Source organism: Pleurodeles waltl, chromosome 7, assembly GCF_031143425.1.
Source record: "Pleurodeles waltl isolate 20211129_DDA chromosome 7, aPleWal1.hap1.20221129, whole genome shotgun sequence".
NCBI lineage: Eukaryota > Metazoa > Chordata > Amphibia > Caudata > Salamandridae > Pleurodeles > Pleurodeles waltl.
Window position 1 is genome coordinate 1,483,198,775 of NC_090446.1, and position 13,165 is coordinate 1,483,211,939.

Here is a 13,165-nt window from a genome sequence, read left to right on the forward strand (position 1 = left end):
ACAATGCCTCCTCCTCGAGCGATATGCACAACTACTTCGGCCTTTTTTAAACTAAAATCTCAAAAACATTGCACAAAATCCTATGTTAAAAACTCTTAAATAATCACTCCACTATCTTCACAAAACCTCTATATTTCTAATCTAGCTTCCAAACATAGAGACATATAGAAATAAGTGCCATTCAAGAAGGTCTACAGAACTCTAATACCAAAAAATCCCTTTCTTAATTTGATCCACCTATAATAATTTTCACCCGATTTCTAACCTACTATAATCAGGTAACGTCCTAGACAAAGACAAAACAATAGTCATGCAGGCCAGGACTGATCACTCCTTGTAAGTCAAGCCAAGCCAATGGTACAAGGCCATTTCACAGTGTTAAGCATGACATCAAGGCCCCATTACAACGCTGGCGGTCGGTGTTAAAGCGGCGGTAACACCGCCAACAGTCCAGTGGTAAACAAAATGGTATCACGACCACGGCGGAAACCGCCAACATAGACATCCACTTTAACACTAGGAACACCAGGGCAGTAGCAAAAAACACCACAGCAGTCACCGCCAACAGATAGGCGGAAGACAATATACTGCCCACTGTATCATGACAGGCCAATCCACCAGCTTTTCCGGGGCGGTACCAACGACATCAAAAGCACGGCGGAAACAGTACACTGAAGGGGAACCACTCACCTTTTGACACTCAATGAAGAACCACAACGCCATGGGGCCCGAATTTCAGGTCCTCCCCATGTTGTTGTATCTACTAATACACCAGGAATTTGAAAGAAGGCGGGAGCGACGACAATGGTGAGTACTGCACCTAGCACACAGGGGAGGGGTGGAGGTAAAAGAGAGTGACACACACATGCGACACACAACACCCCCCCTACCCCCCACCCTCACCCACAACACCATACACAACAACACATCCAACAACATTACAGATACAGCTCGTAACCCTCTAGAAGAATGCAAGGACAAAAGGAATTGAGTTCAATCAGTGATATTTTGGAACATGCAGTATAAAAAAATCAGTATATACAAATATTTACATTATGTACAGAAGGCCGTACACTGTCCCTTGTAAAGGCACGTGGACCAGTGGGCCCGAAAACCATGGGAGAAGCCCACACTTGACTCCTGCCTAAAAAACGGAGCGAACACTGCAGGGGCATCAGGTCGAAAACACACAGGTACCTCAAGGGGAAGGGGAAGAGGGGCACCTCAGCCGGAAGATGGTGCTACGCCACTGCTCTTCGAGGGGGCAACATGCCCACTGCTTGGTCCTGGGGAGTGCAAAGCCACAGTCTCTCAAGTGGGTGGTTTGCCCACTGCTTGGTCCTGGGGAGTGCAAGGCCACAGTCTCTCAAGTCTCTCAAGTGGGTGGTTTGCCCACTGCTTGATCCTGGGGAGTACAAAGCCACAGTCCCTCAAGTGGGTGGCTTGCCCACTGCTTGGTCCTGGGGAGTGCAAGGCCACAGTCTCTCAAGTGGATGGCTTCTCCACAGGTTCTGGAGGGGGCATGGTCCCCAGTGTGCTTCATCCTGCCAAGGATAGGGTTAGTGGATGCATCTCTCCACTGGTTCTGGAAGGGGCATGGTATCCAGTGTGCTTCATCCTGCCAAGGATAGGGATAATGGAAGCATCGCTCCACTGGTTCTGGAGGGGGCATGGTGCCCAGTGATGCAGCACCTGGGGTGTGGCAGTTCCCATTCCCTCACCTGGGTGTCTGAGGCATGAGATTTTCAGGGAACAGGTAGCATGATACTCCATGGAGGCTGAGCCACACTCCACCCTGTGGCGACTTAGGCTGAAAACTGCTGGTAGTGCCAGTGCTGGTGGTGGTTCCCCATGTGGTGTGTGCAGGGTCCAGGACGTCTCCTCCAGCCTCGAACGGCTGCCCACTGGGGATGCTGCTGTTGTCCAATGTAGTGGTACTGGCTGGGCATGTGGTGGTGCAAATGACAGTGCAGGTGGCGGTGGCTGCGGTGGTCTCTGTGGCGGAGATGCTGCCGGTGCTGCCCGTGGTGCAGGTGTCTGTAGTAGTGGACGGAGACACCAGGCCGTCTCCAACAGCTTCGGAGGGCTGACCACTGGTGATGATGCTGGTGACTGTAGTTGTGGCAGCGGCGGTGCAGGTGGCAGTCGTTGCGGCGGTGCCTACCATGGTACAGGTTGCTGGCCTGTCCGGAGAAATGGTGGTCACCAGTCCCTCACCAGGAGGCTCCGTCCCCTGAGGTGACTTGACCTTTCTTTTGTGTCCCTTCCCCACCTTGGTAGTCGCTGCTAGGACCCTGGCACTGTCCTCTTTGGTTTTGGATGATGCCTTGCTGGGTGGGTGGTGCGTCTTTTCCCTGCTGCATGCCGGCCCCTTCTTTACCTTGGCAGGTGGCGGAATCGGGTGGTCCTTAGCTTTGGTAGGTGGCACACTGGCAGCCCTGACGGGTGCCCCCTTTGATCCTCTCGGACTTGCAGGCACCACAGCGGATGCCGATTTGGTGACTGAGGTGCTGGGCTAGGATCCAGACTTCCTGGCCCTAGGGGAAGGATGTGGTGGGGGAGGTGTAGGGAAGAGGTCAATGTTAGCCAGGAAAAGTTTCTTTGATACACTGAGATGGTAAGATGGAGGGAGTGTGGGAGTGGAGGAAGAGGTAGTGGTTGTAGGAGATGTACGTCTGCTGAGTTTGGGTGAAGGTGCATGGGCTGGAGGCTGTTGTGAGGTGGATGGCTGTTGAGTGGGTGTGTGCCTGCATTTGTGTACTTTGGGAGGAGGGCTCACAGACACACTGGGAGAGGACACAGGGGATGTGTCCATGGTGTGGGGGTGGTGATTAATCGTGAGGGGTGTGTTGTGATGGGCGTGCTGGTGATGGAGGTAGTGGCTGATGATGTAATGCAGGTGTGAGTGGAGACGACACTGAGAGGGAGGTGGACGAAGAGGAGGAGGGGGACACAGTGGAGGAAGTGGATGCTGGTATGTGTGCATGGGTATGGTGCTTGTGTGAGTGCCTGTGTGATGATGTGTGGTGCTTATGTTTTCCTGAGCCACTTTTGTGTGTTGATGTGTGTGCATGCTGGTCTGAAGGTGTGCTTGGTATAGGGTGAGGTAGAGGGGTTTGGGTCAGGGTAGTAGAAGTTGGAGGGGAGAGGCTGGACACAGAGACAGTGGCTGCCATCAGTGCTGAGGCCAGAGCCTGAAATTCACTAGAGTGAATGTCCTCCAGGTATGCATTTGTTTGTTGCAAATGCCTCTCGACACCCTGGATGGCATTCATAACGGCTAACTGTCCAACGGTGAGGGATCTCAGGAGGTCACTAGCCTCCTCACTGAGGGCAGCAAGGCTGACTGGGGCAGGGCCTGAGGTGCCTGGGGCGAAGGAGATGCCCACACTCCTGGGTGAGCGGGCATGGGAAACACGCTGAGGGGTTGCTGGGAGGGTGGTGCTGGTGGGGGGGGTGGCAGCTGTACCTGTTGTTGGTGTGGGCACATAGGTGTCTGCCACCGCCAGGGAGCTTCCATCAGAGGAGGAGTCGCTGTCACTGGTATCCCCTCCTGTCCCCATCGTGGAGCTCCCCTCGCCCTCCGTCCCACTGGTGCTTTCACCCTCAGTAGATTCACCCTCATGGGCCATGTGGGATGCAGCTCCCTCTGTCACTGGTGCCTCTGCTCCTCCGCCAGATGATGCTAATACATACAAGGACAGGGTAACAAAACAAGAAGGGGGTGGAGAGACAGAGGATACACATGGTCCGTGTCAGCAACACCACTACTGTTGGCGTATACAACACACACTGAGCTGCCCTAAGCACTAGGCCATGCCCAATCACTCACATGGGGTACAATGCCTAACGCCAGCACCTGCACACCTGACACCCACAGGACCCTGCCCAGTAGTGGTTGGCCACTTGTACCATTGGGGTAGGGGTTCCTCAGAGCCTGCAGACAAGGGACCTACCCTGGCATGATCGCCCTGACAAAGGGCACCCAAATCCCACATCCCCACCCAGCTAGTTCCTAAAGCGCGCAAAGTCAGCTTTCTGAAACAGTACTCACCCCCTTGTGGCTGCTGTGATGCCCACAAGCACCCATCCAATTCCGGATAGGCCACCACCAGGATGCGGAACATCAGGGGGGTCATGGTGCGACGGGCACCCCTTCCACGTTGGGAGGCCAGCCCCAGCTGGGACTCCCCTGTCTTCTTGGTCCAGCGGCGCAGGTACTCCCATCTCTTGCGGCAGTGGGTGCTCCGCCTGTGATAGACCCCCAGAGTCCGCACCTCCTTGGCGATGGCACGCCAAATACCCTTCTTCTGGTGGGTGCTGACCTAGAGGGATAAGACAGCGGAAAATGTAATTATTCACCTGTCCGGACCGTCATACTCATTGCCCACCAGTTCCCATCCATGCCCTGATGCACATACACTGACCACCTCTCATGCAACATTCAGGCCAGGATGCCTCAGCCCCCCCATATGTGGCTTACATACACAGCACTCCCTACATTCATGGCTCACGCATCATGCTCACAGTTTACTCACCTGTTTGTCTGGAAGACCGTAGAGTAACGTGTACTGGGGAGGACCCCATCCACCAGTTTCTCCAACTCCTCCACAGTGAAGGCAAGGGCCCTTACCTCAGACACTCTAGCCAATGTCGCTTCCAGACTCAGGTCACAGCAGCACTTGCAGTGTAGGTCCTCTCCTGCTGATGGTCAGGTAGCAAGTGAGTGAATAGCTAGGAAATGGCGGTGACGTCCGCGGCGGTGCGTACATCGCCATTGACTCCTGGAAACCATAGGGCCCGATGATAACCAATGCGCAGTTGCGCTGCGGTCTTCAACCGCCTACCGCAGCGCTGCACAACACCAGCGCAGTTACCTAATTTTCCCTTGTCCCTCCTCACAGGTCAGGCAGACGCCATTTCAGGGGGCCACATGGCATGCCACCTAACTGCGTCACAGCACATATTGGCACATATACTGACTCTAGATTACACACACTGCTTATGTGAAATTAATGCAAACACAGTTGTGCTATCTATGTGGGAAATGACCTTCTGCTCACCGTTCTCTTCCATAGGCTACAACCGCTGAGGCAGATGATGAGATGGAGGCATCCTCTGGTGTACAGACCCCTGGTGGACCTGTCAACAACGGAGGACAGACACATTATAATCACACACAGACTTGATCGTGCCACATTCCAAGAATGCCTTGGGACATATCCCCAACATCATCAGTGCCATTGATGGTGCACATGTGGCATTTGTCCCCCCCCGCAGACATGAACAGGTCTACAGGAATAGAAAAAGCTTTCAATCGATGAATGCGCATATGGTGTGTTTGGCGGACTAGTACATTTCCAATGTGAATGCCAAACATCCTAGCTCTGTGCATGACGCATATTTGTTGAGAAATAGTAGTATCCCTTATGTGATGGCCCAACTCCAGAGACACTGGGCGTGGCTAATAGGTGAGGCCAAGGTCCCCACACAGTATATGTAGGTGTCTGGGTATGGGGTTGTCCCTAAGGGTTAATGTGTGTCTCACTATTGGCCCTCAATATTTACAGGTGACTCTGGTTACCCCAACCTCTCATGGTTACTGAACCCAGTGAGGAATCCCAGGACAAGGGCAGAGGAACGTTACAATGAGGCACATGGGCAAACAAGGAGGATAATTGAGAAGACCTTCGGCCTCCTTAAGGCTAGGTTCCGGTGCCTCCATCTGACAGGTAGATCCCTGTACTACTCACTGAAGAAGGTGTGCCAGATAATTGTGACATGCTGTATGTTGCACAACCTGGCATTGAGATGCCAGGTGCCTTTCCTGCTGGAGGATGAGCCTAGGGATGGTTTTGTGGCAGCAGTGGAGCCTATGGTCAGTGAAGAAGAGGAGGCAGATGAAGAAGATGTGGACAACAGGACAAACATTATCCAGCAGTACTTCCAGTGACACACAGGTAAGAGACAGTAACTCCTCTTCACATTTCATTATACTTTAGGACATTGTACATGGCATCCTCTTACTCTCTGTTTATGGCCACTGACTGATCCCTTTGGGTTTCCTTTTTTCAGATCTGTGTACACCTTTCTGGCTTCTGCTTTATGTACTGCTGCCCACCAACTGTCATATATTGATATAATTGAATGAACATGGACGTTGCAATGCTTTGAGAATGTTGTAAGAATACATCTTTCCAATCATTACACTGACTCCAGTATGGTTTATATTTCAATAGTGTTTATTTTTTGTGCTAAATAGTATGGGGGTAGGGACAAGGGGCTAGGGTGATGGTGGAGGACGGTCCATGGTAGAGTCCAGTCTCTTGGTATTACAGATGTATTGTCCAATGGGGCATAGGAAGGGGAGTAATGGCAGTTGAAGGTGGACAGGGTGACAGAGTGGGACACAAGGGTGACAATCAGGAGAGTCTTATTTCTGGCAGAGGTCTTGGCCATGTTCTCTGGCTTCTGCCTGGATCGCAGGGACCGTTTGCGGGGTGGTTCTCCTTCTGCAGGGGGTGGGGTGCTGGTGGCCTATTGGTCCTGTGACAGGGCCTCCTGTCCACTAGCGCCGGCGGAGGTGGAAGGCTGTTCCTCGGTTTGGCTAGTGTCGGGGGCCCTTTGTTGTGCCACTGCCTCCCTCATGGTCTTGCCCATGTCAGCCAGCACCCCTGCATTGATCCCCAGGTACTGTCCTTCCTGCAGCCGCTGGGTCTCCTGCAACTTTGCCAGTACCTTGCCCATGGTCTCCTGGGAATGGTGGTATGCTCCCATGATGTTTGAGAGTGCAGTCCTCCCAGCTTCCCTGTTGTCCTGTGCCTCTGTCTCCTGAACCGTGCGTCCATTGCCACTGACCCTAGGTCCCTGCTCGTCCTCGGTTTGTGAGGTTGCCTGGGGTTCCTGTAGTGGTGGACACACTGTTGATTGACGTGTCCTGGGGACAGTGGCATGGGCCCGCTAGGTGGGTGCTGTGCTGGTGTTTCCTGAGGGGGGAAGCTCAGTGGTGGGTTGGACTGTGGCAGGGTAACCGACTGTCCAGAGGTCCAGGATGGGTCAGGTTGGTCAACGTGGTCCAGGCGTGCAGAGCTGCTGTCATCGCTGTGGGCCTCTTCTGTGTGGGGACTGGATGTAGCTGGCACCTCCTCTCCGGTGACGTTGGGTAGGGGTCCTGTTGGGATGCAAATGCATTGTTATTGTACCTGTGTGTGTCATCTTGTGTGATGGGTGTGTTTCCTTATATAATAGTGGTTTCCCTGTTGCATTGGCCTTGTTTGATTGCTGATTCTGTGGGCTGGGTGAGTTGCTCTACTGGGCATGCTGTGGTGATGGGTGCCCATGCATTTGTGTTGCATGCAGGGCTTGGTATTGGGATCTGTGGGTTGTGATGGTGGGGTAGATGTGAGTTGATGGAGTGATGGGAGTGAGGGTGAGGGTGGGGATATGTGATGGCATGCAGGTAGAGGGGGTGGAAGTAGTAAAGTTTTGCCTTACCAGAGTCCAGTCCTCCTGCTTCTTCTGCGAGGCCCTCAGGATGCATGATCGCCAAGACTTGCTCCTCCCATGTTGTTAGTTGTGGGGGAGGAGGTGGGGGTCCACCGCCAGTCCTTTATACAGCAATCTGGTGTCTTGAAACCACGGAACGCACCTTCCCCCATAGATCGTTCCACCTCTTCCTGATATCATCCCTTGTTCTTAGATGCTGTCCCATGGCATTGACCCTGTCCACTATTCTCCGCCATAGCTCCATCTTCCTAGCAATGGATGTCTGCTGCACCTGTGATCCGAATAGCTGTGGCTCTACCTGGATGATTTCTTCCACCATGACCCTTAGCTCCTCCTCCTAAAACCTGGGGTGTCTTTGAGGTGCCATGGATGTGCTGTGAGTTATATGTGTGAGGTGATGTGTGTGGTGATGTGTTGGGATGTATACTGTAATGTGCGTGGATGGTGTATGAGTGATGGTGTTCTGTGCCTCTGTTGGGTGTGTGCTGTTTGCTTCTCTCTCTATGCTTGGTCTCTTTTTTTTTCGGTGAAAGGGTTGTCGGTAATGTGAGTGTGTGTTTTATAATGTTGTGAGTGTGTGGGTGTGGTGTGTATATGTCTGTCAGGTGTGTGTATTTTGAATTGTCCAATGTGGTGTAGTTTTGTAAGTGTGTGTGTATTTTGAGCGCGGTGGTATGTACCACCAATGGTTTAGCGCAGTTGTAAGACCACTGCGTTGATTCCTGGGATGTGATACTGTGGGCGTATTCCTGTTGGCGTAACGGTGTGGGTTTTGGTACTGCCAATTTATGGCAGTAGGCAGCATTTACCGCCAGGGTTGTAATGAGGGCCCAAGTATCACCCCAAAATCTGCCCTCTTTCTTCATTTCTTAGTCCTCTCTTGGCCAAATTCAAGTCATTGGCACCTAAATTCTACAATTTAGAAAAAATCTCCTTGAGGTCAAGGGGATTGAAGTTGTACAATAGTTTACTTGCCACCCACAAATATATCTCCAGAAACTGGTTAGGACATAATGGCAGGAAAATGAAGTTCCACTTCATCTACTACAAAATGACTACCCCATCTTCCTCCAAAACAGGGTCAAAATAATAATAATAACGTACTCTTCTTATAGAGCTTCATGGAGAAATACTGCAGTTCTTACCACTATACTGTGTAGGTGTTACTATTACTCAATTTGATTTTACTGAACTTTGGCAGATGAAAGGCTGAGTTGACCTTGGTAGGATTGAGAGTTGTGACCTGTAGATGATAGCACATGCCAAAACATAATGTCAATGATCTGAGATATTTTACGCTTCTGATGGGTAGTAAATAGATATGTCTTTGCCCTGATACCCATGTTTTCCTGACGATTTGTTGAACTATGGGACAGATTTATAAAAAATTTTGCTGCGCAGTGTGAAACAGAAAGGGCAGGAATGCACCATATTTAACATTATACGGCACATTCCTGTACTTTCCTTGCAATGGCGCACAATGTGCTGCCTAGCATCAACGCAGGCACCCTTGCTCCATGGTGCAAGGGGCCTGCCTTGCAAAAAGGATTGTTTTGTTTATATGTTTTAAACTATGGGACAGATTTGCCAAACTTTTCCGTAGCACAGCAAGTCACCTTGCTGCGCTCTGCAGTGTGAAATAGAAAGGGCAGGAATGTGCCATATTTAACATTATACGGCACATTCATGTATTTTCCTTGAACTGGTCCACAATGTACTGCTTAGCACCAACGCAGGCACCCTTGCTCCATGGTGCAAGGTACCTGCCTTGCAAAGAGGATTGTTTTGTTTCCTGCACAAAAACAATCCTCTGAGGTATTTTCCTCTTCCTATGTGTACTGCAGAGTTCAACTCACAGAAAAAGAGGAAAAACTATAGACATATTCTTATTACACCTCTCCTAGGGAGGTACAGCATTTGACCCATTCCCAGGTCTACCAGTAATGGTAAGTCTGGGAATGCACCAAACTCCACGGGTAGATGCGAGGGAACGCCCACAATCCACCCTTGGAATGTCTTCCTGGGGCAGAGTAACACAATGTGGCGATTTGCGCTGCGTTGCGTTACTTCAGATTTATCAATCCACTCATGGAGACCTTAGGTGGTTTTACAAATCTAACTTTAGTGTTGCGTCACCTTGGTGCCCCCCCTTTCATGGCTCAAGGGCGACGCAACACATTGATAAATATTCTCCTATGTTTCAAGCATTAGCACAACCTGTGTAAACTATCACACTAGAAAAACTAATGTATATTTTTGTTCAAGGGGTAAAGATAACTGCTTCCATACGTGTACAGGGGCCCACTACCCACAGTATGATAAATTTAGGGAAGACGTACTCTGGGTTGTGAAAGAGAGGGGGTATTACTGAAAGACTAACTGTCCCCTTCTACCTATGAACAAGAATTTGGGGCAGTATTTTGAACTTCACTATCATTGCAAAATGTCTGTACAGCTGCAAGTTCATTGTTAACTGAGCACTCATTCATGTATGCGAATGTAATTTGTCAAAGCAATCTGTTGACATTTTTGTATAAGAAGCAGAAACATGTGAACTGGAAACCTGAAACAATGGAAAGATATTTTAATAGATGGCAGCACTCAGTGCGACTATTTAAGTTTCATCGCATGTGGACTGGAGATCAACTCTTCAAATGCATTCAAATCATGTGTAAATTACACTTTAATTGACTGAAAAAAATGGTAAAGCTTCAAGGTTTCATGTGTAGGACACTCCCAGTGGGTGGAAAATTGGATCATATATTTTTTCATTTTTAATTCACAATATTTCCATCGTTAATAATGGATTTAGTGAAATATTTATATAGCTCGGACAAAAACTAGAGAGTAACTTAAACCTTTTGAACAGAGAACTGCAAAAACACAGTAAAGTAAGATTAAAGTACAGATACATTATTATAAAAATAAAAGTGTAGTTATTAAAGCTGTGCAGTAATGCTTTCCCATTTGCTGATGAGGCAAAGCTGTGAAGAATCATAAATACAGTACGGGGCCAGGCACATTTATGTTACCCAGACTCTGCATATACCAGGTTATGATTTACGCATGCTTCAGACAATGGGCTAACCAGGAGAGCTAAATGACCGACTGCACCTTGCAGAGCATGCATTATCCTACATTCAGAGAGGCAAGGGTGCACATAGTAGTAGATGCTCCGGGCGTGCATTAGAGTGCTGCATTTAGACACGTGCATTGAAAGACTATTAGTGAATTGGAAAACACCCAGTAAGCAGCAAACACATCTTCTGAAGGCATTAAGAGGCTGAGTGATAAGGAAAAGGTCAGGAAGTGGAGACGCTTGCTCTTAAAGCAGGCTGAGAAGGAGTTCATTACCTCGACTGAGTAAATAAATATGTCTATGTTTTGGCATGGAACCTGCGCATGCGCAGACCTGGGGAGAAAAAGCCTGCCTAAGGCTGGGAGTGGGACTGTGACCACTGCAAAGCAGGTTATTGTGGGCTCCTGTAGATTCATGGCATGGATTCACTGTTTACAAGCAGTATTAGAAGGTACAGATACTTGAATTTTAAAAAACGTGGGCCCAGTTTTAGTAAGGTGTACTGAAGTTTTGCACAACAACTAGCGCAACATAAAGACACGCAAACTAGCCTGGATCATTTTTTGTGCTCAAAAAGATTTCATTAGATGGTTCTGTGACCCCACATGGACCTTCTCCATTCAGGACTAACCGAGGAGCTCTCAGGGCAGCGCATTGTGCGGAGGGGGCCTCCTGGAGTGGTGTGTCACAGGAGAGGCCTGGGGTAGGGGCAATAACGACACGTACTCAAGGATATGGTTGTGTACTGGACTTTGGCGCCAAGCCGCTGGCTACATTTATTAACTTACTCCTTATGTCAGGGGCATACCACCATCCCCTAGTTACCAGGGGAATCAACTTATGTGTGTGGGGCTCCACCCCCTATCAATGGAACATCCATGACATAACATTCCTCCTATACCCACAAAAGAAAATAGAACAAAATAAAACATTAAAACATGGGCCAAAACACACAGAGAAAACACCATACAGGCTTTGCCATCACACAGTAATACTGAATGATTCTGGATGTCACACAGCTTGGCTCTTCATATTAGTACAAAATCTCTCAGTCTAGTGGAGGGATTAGGTTGTGGTCATAGATGGTACTTCCCAGAACCATCCCTTTGAGCACAGACATCCTCAGGGAGGACAAAACATCTGCTCTGGAAGAGTCTTCCCTCCCTTCACTTCCGGGGACTAATGGCACGCCAGTCAGCTGGCCTAGCTCTGCTTCCAGCATGGCACCCAGCATGGAATCACAGGTACGTCCGGTGGGGAAGCAGGGCACTGCCACACTAGCAAATTGCATGTCTAGCACTACATCCCCAAGACCCTCAGACCCTGGTCCTGGGGGTCGATATTGCTTGAAGAACGACACATTTCTAGTTATAGACTCACTTCCTCTCCGTGCAGTGACCAGAGTCCTTCAGACCTTCATGACCTTCCACGGCATTAATTCAAAAGGAAGTTTAAATTTCCCTCCCAGATGCCAATACTTAACTAGCACCATATCACCCACTCAGAGGTCTCTGTCTCGAGCATGCCTTTTCCTGGACATGCGGTCATTGTTGATGCAGGATTGCGTAGCGTTTCAGCCACTTGTTCCTGCAATACAGAGGGACTCTCCAAGTGTGCAATCTTGTCATCCACCATTCGGTGTATGCACAGGGAGTTCAGCAACATTTTGATAGTGGTATGAGGTGTGAGCCGATATTCCAGTCAAAAGGAATAGAGAACACACTCAATGTTCTGCCCCTTGGCTACAGCAATTCATAGGACTTTGTTCAAAGTTCTCATAAAATGTTCTGCTTCTCCGTTCGCTTCAGGCCAACGAGGTGTGATCTTCTGATAGAGTATACCATGGGAGGCCCGATATTTGGTGAAGTCCTGGTTCGAGCCACTATTTGTCCGTAGTTCCTGGATGAGTCCATGGGTAGCCACAATCTTTTCTATGCATGGGATCATTTGTTCAGTGGTGGTGGATTCCAGAACTTTCCCCTTTGGTATCTGGAGAAGTCATCAATAATGACCAACATGCGCTGCCCATGACTCAGGATTCCCAAATCCGCACTGACTCAGTGCCACGGAGCCAAGGGGATAGGCTCAGTGATGATCGGCACTGAAGGATTGACCGGGCCAATTGTTTGGCAGATGTGGCAGCGTTGCGGGGCCCGCTCAATGTGATGATTGAGCCCGGGGAACCACACCTTGCATCATAGCCTTGCTTTTGTTTTTACAATCCCTTGATGTGTGGCATGGGCGAGGTCTACAACTCTTTGTTGTAGGGACACCGGAATGACTATTCTCGAACCTCGTAAGAGACACCCTTCCAGGGATACAGCAAGCTCTTTCCTGATGTGGTTTAGGAAGGGCAACATCAGGGGTGCCTCCTCCGTCCTTCTTGGCACGTTGTGCATCATGACTTGCCATCTCCCACTGATGATGGTGGATATGGCCAATTGCAGACACTCATCAGCCTGGGTGGCTATTTTGACCTCCTCCAGAGAGATGGGTAAAGGTTGTGATCGTTCCACCACCATCCGCACATATTTCTCAATGTCTTCCACGTCAGCCTACTCTCGAGCTGTGGCTGGCCTG